The sequence below is a fragment of the Bos grunniens genome, chromosome X, assembly GCF_055505025.1.
Source record: "Bos grunniens cultivar Pamir isolate PY7600 chromosome X, Bosgru_T2T1.0, whole genome shotgun sequence".
Classification (NCBI taxonomy): domain Eukaryota; kingdom Metazoa; phylum Chordata; class Mammalia; order Artiodactyla; family Bovidae; genus Bos; species Bos grunniens.
Window position 1 is genome coordinate 53,694,254 of NC_141194.1, and position 9,069 is coordinate 53,703,322.

General features: G+C 42.9%; 1 long non-coding RNA gene across 1 annotated transcript in view; it reads left to right on the top strand.

The window, feature by feature from the left end:
* The window catches only part of LOC147340377 (uncharacterized), an 80,133-nt gene extending 76,473 nt beyond the window's left edge, over positions 1-3,660 (top strand). Inside the window, exon 2 of the long non-coding RNA XR_015159390.1 lies at positions 221-3,660. This is a non-coding gene — a long non-coding RNA (uncharacterized LOC147340377). The remainder of the gene's footprint in view (positions 1-220) is intronic.
* Positions 3,661-9,069: the final 5,409 nt, after the last annotated feature.

Consider the following 9,069-nt stretch of genomic DNA (forward strand, 5'->3'; position numbering starts at 1 on the left):
TTTCTGAGGGAGCACAGAACTCCTACAAAATCACTCCAGGTGATTCTGAGGCAAGATGAATTTTAAGAACTTATGTGGCCCAAAAGATGTGGCTCAGATTCCTGGGGCATAGTAACTGGGGCTTTGGCATCTCCGTGTTAGGATTCTTTGTGAAATTCAGACCAGGAGTCAAGCAGTAAGTTGACTTCCACTCATATTACCCTTTTCTACTCCCAAACAGGACAGTCACAGCCGCTCCACCCTGGCTTTATAGCCCTGATACTAGTACACTTTTTACCTAGGTGAATCAAAGTCTGAGTAAAGCCAGACCATGTATGGATGGACACATGAAAACTAGGACTTGATCTTGGCCTAATCCCACTCTATAGAGTCTCTTCAAGAAAATTAGAGGTACCAAGGGAACTTTTCATGCAAAGATGGGTATAATAAAGGACAAAAGTGGTATGGACCTAACAGAAGCAGAAGATATTAAGAAGAGGTGGAAACAATACACAAAAGAACTCTACAAAAAAGATCTTCATGACCCAGATAACAGGTGTGATCACTCACCCAAAGCTAGACATCCTGGAACATGAAGTCAAGTGGGCCTCAGGAAGCATCACTACAAGCAAAGCTAGTGGAGACAATGGAATTCCAGTTGTGTTATTTCAAATCCTGAAAGATGATGCTGTGAAAGTGCTGTACTCAGTGTACCAGCAAATTTGGAAAACTCAGTGGTGGCCACAGGACTGGAAAAGGTCAGCTTTCATTCCAATCCCAAAGAAAGGCAATGCCAAAGAATGCTCCAACTACTGCACAATAGCACTCATCTCACACACTAGCAAAGTAATGCTCAAAATTCTCCAAGCCAGGCTTCAACAGTATGTGTACCATGAGCTTCCAGATGTTCAAGCTGGATTTAGAAAAGGCAGAGGAATGAGAGATCAAATTGCCAACATCTGCTGGATCATCAAAAAAGCAAGAGAGTTCCAGAAAAACATCTATTTCTGCTTTATTGACTACGCCAAAGCCCTTGACTTGTGGATCACAACAAACTGTGGAAAATTCTTAAAGAGATGGGAATACTAGACCACCTCACCTGCCTCCTGAGAAATCTGTATACAGGTCAGGAATCAACGGTTAGAACCAGACATGGAACAACAGACTGGTTCCAAATTGGGAAAGGAGTGTGTCAAGGCTGTATATTGTCACCCTGCTTATTTAACTCATATGCAGAGTACATCATGTGAAATGCCAGGCTGGATGAAGCACAAGCTAGAATCAACATTGCCAGGAGAAATATCAATAACCTCAGATATGCAGATGACACCACCCTTATGGCAGAAAGTGAAAAGGAACAAAAGAGCCTCTTGATGAAAGTGAAAGAGGAGAGTGAAAATGTTGGCTTAAAACTCAACATTAAAAAACTTAGCTCATGGCTTCTAGTCCCATCACTTCATGGCAAATAGATGGGGAAAGAATGGAAACAGTGGCTGACTTTATTTTTGGGGTCTCCAAAATCACTGCAGATGGTGACTGCAGCCATGAAATTAGAAGATGCTTGCTCCTTGGAAGAAAAGCTATGACCAACCTAGATAGCATATTAAAAGCAGAGACATTATTTTGCTGACAAAGGTCCATCTAGTCAAAGCTATGGTTTTTCTCAGTAGTCATGTATAGATGTGAGAGTTGGACTTTAAAGAAAGTTGAGTGCCAAAGAATTGATGCTTTTGAACTGTGGTATTGGAGAAGACTCTTGAGAGTCCCTTGGACTGCAAGGAGATCCAACCAGTCCATCCCAAAGGAAATCAGTCCTGAATATTCACTGGAAGGACTGATGCTGAAGCTGAAACTCCAATACTTTGGCCACCTGATGCGAAGAACTGACTCATTTGAAAAGACCCTGATGCTGGGAAAGATTGAAGGAGGGAGGAGAAGGGGACGACAGAGTGGCATCACCGACTCGACAGACATGAGTTTGAGCAAGCTCTGGGAGTTGGCGATGGACAGGGAAGCCTGGTGTGCTGCAGTCCATGGGGTTGCAAAGAGTTAGACATGATTGAGTGACTGAATTGAACTAAACTGAATAGAGTCAAGGTTACTACTGGACTTAATAGCCATGCAAAAGGCCATAGACCCAAAATTTGGCTACTGAAGGAAATTCAAATGAATCTGCAATAAAAGATGTTCTGGGGGCAGTGGAAGCTCCTGAATTTTCATGTGGGAAAAGCTTGAATAATTGTTCTATTTGTAAATGCTAAGGGTGAACAAAAAATAGGAACTTTGTTCTGAAACTGTGTTTGTGTAGTATAGAGTGTATTTTTTTCCTCTGGGAGCTTTAGGAGTGACTAGAGGAGATTTTGAGTTTAAAGCCAGCCTTACCTCTGTCCTGATGCCAAGCCAGGTGAAGTTTTCTTGGCCAGTAATGAGTAATCATTTGCAGAAATGGACTTGAGAATGTGGTGGAAAAGACCAGTCCTATGAGACAGCAGAAATTTCCAGGTTCACTGTCTAGGGTCAGTGTCCTCATCCTCCATGAGAGTATAGATTAATAGCCTAAGCTGGAGTCACCAGACTCAAAGGCATGCACACCCAGTCCTCTGCACTCACGTGCTCCCCTTAGAGTCTGCATACCGCACCCTGCACACATGCTATGAGCCGAGACACTGCATGAGTCTACTCTAAAACAACAACAGCAAAGCATTTATTTCCAAAAAAGGGACAAGGTCACAAGAAAAAGCCTATAATAATTAACTAAGTCAATGGAAAACTCATTTAAAAAAAATACCCCCCATGGAGGCTTAGGACAAAACAACAGCCTAGTGAATGTTTGGTTACAGTGTATAGCTACTTATTTTGCCCTTGATACACTGCTGTGATTTTTCAGCTTCTTCTGCCAATCTTGCTCAATACAAGTGGTTCAAAGATTAAAGTCCAGGTATGTGAATAGCCCTACTTGTAGCTTTGATGTGTGGGCTCTTCTGAGCCCTGTACCCTGTGTTGATTTTTGTCATTTTTACCCTGGAAAAAGAAATAAAAAGTACACCAGTTAGAATCTAGCAGGAAAACAGAGACTGTATCAAGTGTCTAACAGATGACATTTAAAGAGGGAACAAAGTGGGAGGGCTGAGAGACCAGAGAGGAGAAAGCAAGGCAACCCAGATGTTAGCCATAGTAGAAACCTGCCTATCATCCCAAGGACTGCAAAAGGACAGGGAGGAAGCAGTGTTACTATTGCCTGGGTGCCAAGTTCATTTTAGAGGCTGCCAATTGAGAGAAGGTTCCTCAGCAGAAACTAGAACTTAGGAAGAGATGTAGCTACAGTCAAGAGGCCACTTGAATTAGAAAACACTGTGCTTTTAAATCTTTTGTTGAACTTCCCTTCTCCCATTTGTTGCAGTTTTGGTGATACAGTCATACATAGTACTCTGCTCAAGTCTGTACATGGCATGGATGGGTATGTGATAAATGGCATACCAAACAAATCCTCTCTCAGTAATTGCAATCTTGAGTTCAAGGACAGAAAACAGTTGGAACTGTTTCCGCCATATGGTGGTATCTTGAAAAGGTCACACATCCATTCCTGTCTACCTGGATGCCCAGAAACACTCTAATTTGTATTTTGTTTTATTTTCCCCAAAACCTCTGTCAAATCTTCCATTAAAATCCTTTATGTGTTCACATTTGCTTAAGTTGCTTTCCTGATAGCTCAGTTGGTAAAGAAAACAGACCTGCAATGCAGGAGACCCCAGTTCAATCCCTGAGTTGGGAAGATCTGCTGGAGAAGGGAAAGGCTACCCACTCCAGTATTCTGGCCTGGAGAATTCCATGGACTGTATAGTCCATGGGGTCACAAAGAGTCAGACACAACTGAGCGACTTTCACTTGCTTAAGTCTGGCAATTTTTTTTTTTAATTTTTTATTCCTTTATTTCTCATGTGTTCCCCATCCTGAACCCTCTTCCCTCCTCCCTCCCCATACCATCCCTCTGGGTCGTCCCAGTGCACCAGCCCCAAGCATCCAGCATCGTGCATTGAACCTGAACTGGCATCTCGTTTCATACATGACATTTCACATGTTTCAATGCCATTCTCCCAAATCTTCCCACCCTCTCCCTCTCCCACAGAGTCCATAAGTCTGGCAATTTTTAACTATGATGCTTGCCTATACATCAAGTCCTTGTTTCCAATATTCAGAATGCCCTTCCATGGTTCCTTAGTCTTAAGAGTGTCTCAGTTCAGTTCAGTAGTTCAGTCATGTCCTACTCTTTGTGACCTCATGGACTGTAGCACAGCAGGCTTCCCTGTCATCACCAACTCCTGGAGCTTGCTCAAACTCATGTCCATCAAGTCGATGATGCCATCCAACCATCTCATCCTCTGTACCCTTCTCCTCCTGTCTTCAAGAGTGTCTGCTGCTGCTGCTAAGTCACTTCAGTCATGTCCAACTCTGTGTGACCCCATAGACGTCAGCCCACCAGGCTCTCCTGCCCCTGGGATTCTCCAGGCAAGAACACTGGAGTGGGTTGCCATTTCCTTCTCCAATACACAAAAGTGAAAAAGTGAAAGTGAAGTCGCTCAGTCGTGTCCAAATCTTAGTGACCCCATGGACTACAGCCTACCAGGCTCCTCCATCCATGGGATTTTCCAGGCAAGAGTACTGGTCAAGAGTGTCTACTCATCATTTAATACCAACTCACATGTTTTTGGAGAAGGCAATGGCACCCCACTCCAGTACTCTTGCCTGGAAAATCCCATGGGTGGAGGAGCCTGGAAGGCTGCAGTCTATGGGGTCGCTGAGGGTCAGACACGACTGAGCGACTTCACTTTTACTTTTCACTTTCATGCACTGGAGAAGGAAATGGCAACCCACTCCAGTGTTCTTGCCTGGAGAATCCCACGGACAGGGGAGCCTGGTGGGCTACCGTCTATGGGGTCTCACAGAGTCAGACACGACTGAAGTGACTTAACAGCTTAGCAGCAAATGTTTTTTATTATGTGAAAATGTCCCCAGGCCTCACTCTTCTTAGAAAACTTTAGTTGCTTACTGCTCTCATTTTCTGTAGCATTCTATGCTGCTGCTGCTGCGTCGCTTCAGTCGTGGCCAACTCTATGCTACCCCATAGACGGCAGCTGACCAAGCTCCCCCATCCCTGAGATTCTCCAGGCAAGAACACTGGAGTGGGTTGCATTCTATACATATTTCCACTTCAGCACTTATCATAGTATCTGATTATTCCATATTTACTTGTCTGTCTCCCTTTCAGACTGTGAGGTTCTTAAGAACAGTCTCAGGATTCTCAATACCTAGCTGCTTGGCCGGAGAAGGCAATGGCACCCTACTCCAGTACTCTTGCCTGGAAAATCCCATGGATGGAGGAGCTATGGTTTCGCACAGAGTCAGACACAACTGAAGTGACTCAGCAGCAGCAGCAGCTGCTTGGCACATAGTAAATGCTTGACAAAAGCTTCTTGAATGCGTGAATAAGTGAAGAGATAAAGTTGCCAGCCTATCTCCACTGATTACAGTGGAAACCAAATTTTTTTCCTTCTTTGCTTTTAAAAGGGTATGGAACTCATGGCTTTAAGGGCTTTAAGGGAATAAATTAGTTCAATACATGTTCCTAAGAATAGATATAAAGAGATACTTTTGTGGCTTAGCTGGTAAAGAATCCGCCTGCAATGCGGGAGACCTGGGTTCGATCCCTGGGTTGGGAAGATCCCCTGGAGAAGGGAAAGGTACCCACTCCAGTAATCTGGCCTGGAGAATTCTGTGGACTGTATAGTCATGGGGTTGCAAAGAGTCGGACATGACTGAGTGACTTGCACTTTATAAAGACGAGATAGAAGAGAGAGACAGAGAGAGAAAGGGAGGGAGGAAAAGTGAGAGGGAGGGAGAAGAATGAGAATGAGAAGAAGGCAGTGAGGAGTAACAACAAATTACATGGCTGTACAAGGAGATTCTGTTTGGGGTTCAGAGATATTGAGAGAGGTCTTAGTGTGCCACTTGAGATGATGGCCATCAGATTCCCTAGAGATTTAAGGGAGGTAAGTCCAGTGGTATGCTGGTAAATATTTAACAACTAGTTCTCGGGGGTGGGGGGATGGGAGAGGAATACCTTAATTTGTAGCATATGCCGAAGCTCCAATACTTTGGCCACCTGATGAGAAGAGCCAACTCATTAGAAAAGACCCTGATGCTGGGAAAGAATGAAGGCAGGAGGAGAAGGAACAACAGAGGATGAGATGGTTAGATGGCATCACTGACTCAATGCACGTGAATTTGAGCAAATTCTGGGATATGGTGAAGGACAGGGAAGACTGGCATGCTGCAGTCTGTGGGGCTGGAAATAGTCTGAGTGACTGAACTGAACTGAAGTACTCCCACCATGGCCAAATTGAAGCTACCAATGTGGCGTGACTGAATGCAGAGTTGAGAAGAGATGTTCTGTAGTATACCATGATATCGTATTTCCACCATATAGATACAGCAGCTATAAATAACTTTGAAATCACAGATCATAAAAAATATAGTAAAATAATTAATGAATAATGAGAATTTATTACCCTTCTTTAAATGTGCATGCTTGCTCAGTCACTCAGTCGTGTCCGACTCTTTGTGACTCAACCCCATGGACTGTAGCCCGCCAGGCTCCTCTGTACATGGGATTCTCCAGGCAAGAATACTGGAGTGGGTTGTCCTTTCCTACTCCAGGGGATCTTCCTGACCCAGGGATAAAACCCATGTCTCTTGTGTCTCCTGCATTGGCAGGTGGATTCTTTACCACCGTGCCACTTGGGAAGCCCCTTCTCTAAATGTAAATTTATATATATTTTTTAACTTGTGTAATTGATTGATATAATTTTTAATGATGACTGAGTTTAACCACTTCCTTGCAAAGTTCCTGAAAATTTAACTATGGGCTCTCATGAGCAGATGTGAGGCAGTAGCACAGTACTGTGGGTAACTCTATCCTTGGGCTACCTAGGATTCAGAGAAGCCCAAATAGGCAGAAATATACCAAAGTGAGATAATGGATGTTGGTCAACTGTCATTGTAGTGTAATGGATAGGATCAAGCCTGCTAGGTTGAAAAGTGCTGGATACTGAGGCAGCAAATCTATAAACACTGGTTTCCTGGTACCCAGAGGAGAAACTATACTTAGTAGCTCCAAATACTACATAGTTTCAAAATGGAATACCTCCAATTCATTGTATAATCTGCCTTATTGCTGAAATTTATCTTTATCACTGAGATAGAGGCAGTGAGCAAAACAATGTGTTCTGTTGAGACCATCTACTGAATATCCTGGAACTGAGATGGTGCATATAGAGCTATGTTGAGGGCTATGCTCTCTGAAATTTGTGCAACCAATAGTTTGGCCTTTCTCCTAAAGTATTCAGTTCATAAAGAATCCCCTTTTACTCAAATAAGAAAAATGTATTTGGATTGCCTAGATACTGGTTCAGATTTTATGCATGAAAATAAAAGGTGGTACCATTTAGAGTCTGCCAAGAAAGTCTCAGCTTCACAAACTCAGATTGTCTCTTTGCAGTGAATTGGGCGTATTTGTGGTTCCTCACTTCAATACTGTATTTTCAGTCTTCCTTAAACCTTGGGTTCCACTTTTACAGGACATTTTCAATACCTTTGAAATGAACAAGGAGGAAATACAACTCAACATCTGGTATCGTAATTACAAAAACATCTACTATGATGGCTCAGTGGGTAAAGAATCTCCCTGCAATGCAGGAGACACAGGAAACACACGTTCGATCCTTGGGTTGGGAAGATCCCCTGGAGGAGGGCATGGCAACCTACTCCAGTGTACTTGCCTGGAGAATCCCCAGTGACAGAGGAGCCTGGTGGGCTACAGTCCACGGGGTTGCAAAGAGTTAGACAGGACTGAGCAACTAAGCACAGCACATGTGCTTAACATACTATATATATCCATCATCTCATGTAAGTTTCAAAAAAAAAAAAAAAATCCTGACAAATGGGTATTATTGTTTCTTTTTTTACAAATGAAGAAATTACAATGGATAAGAAAGCTATTGTACATATACACAATGGAGTATTACTCAGCCATTAAAAAGAATACATTTGAATCAGTTCTAATGAGGTGGATGAAACTGGAGCCTATTATACAGAGTGAAGTAAGCCAGAAGGAAAAACATAAATACAGTATACTAACACATATATATGGAATTTAGAAAGATGGTAACAATAACCCAGTGTACAAAACAGCAAAAGAGACACTGATGTATAGAACAGTCTTATGGACTCTGTGGGAGAGGGAGAGGGAGAGGGTGGGAAGATTTGGGAGAATGACATTGAAACATGTAAAATATCATGTAAGAAACGAGTTGCCAGTCCAGGTTCGATGCACGATACTGGATGCTTGGGGCTAGTGCACTGGGACGACCCAGAGGGATGGTATGGGGAGGGAGGAGGGAGGAGGGTTCAGGATGGGGAACACATGTATACCTGTGGCGGATTCATTTTGATATTTGGCAAAACTAATACAATTATGTAAAGTTTAAAAATAAAATTAAAAAAAAAAGAAATTACAAATCAGTAAGGCAAAGTACCTTGCCCAAGGTCACATAGCTCATCAGAGCAATACTGGGGTCTGAAGCCAGGTGTGTCTCATGGGCTTTCCATTACACCCTGCTGTCTGAAGTAGTGTTTCTCCACTAGAGAAGATACTGGTGGGGCCAGGGGGTATGCACAGCGTCAAAGATAAGTAGAAAAGCATATGTCTTTCTTGAGAGTCACATGGGAATTCTGAACTCTGGTCCATAACGTGGAAGCAACCTAGATGTCCATCAGTAGACAAATGGATAAGAAAGCTGTGGTACATATACACAATGGAGTATTACTCAGCCATTAAAAAGAATACATTTGAATCAGTTCTAATGGGGTGGATGAAACTGGAGCCTATTATACAGAGTGAAGTAAGCCAGAAAGAAAAACACCAATACAGTATACCAATGCATATATATGGAATTTAGGAAGATGGTAATGATAACCCTTTATGCAAGACAGCAAAAGAGACACAGATGTATAGAACAGTCTTTTGGACTCTGT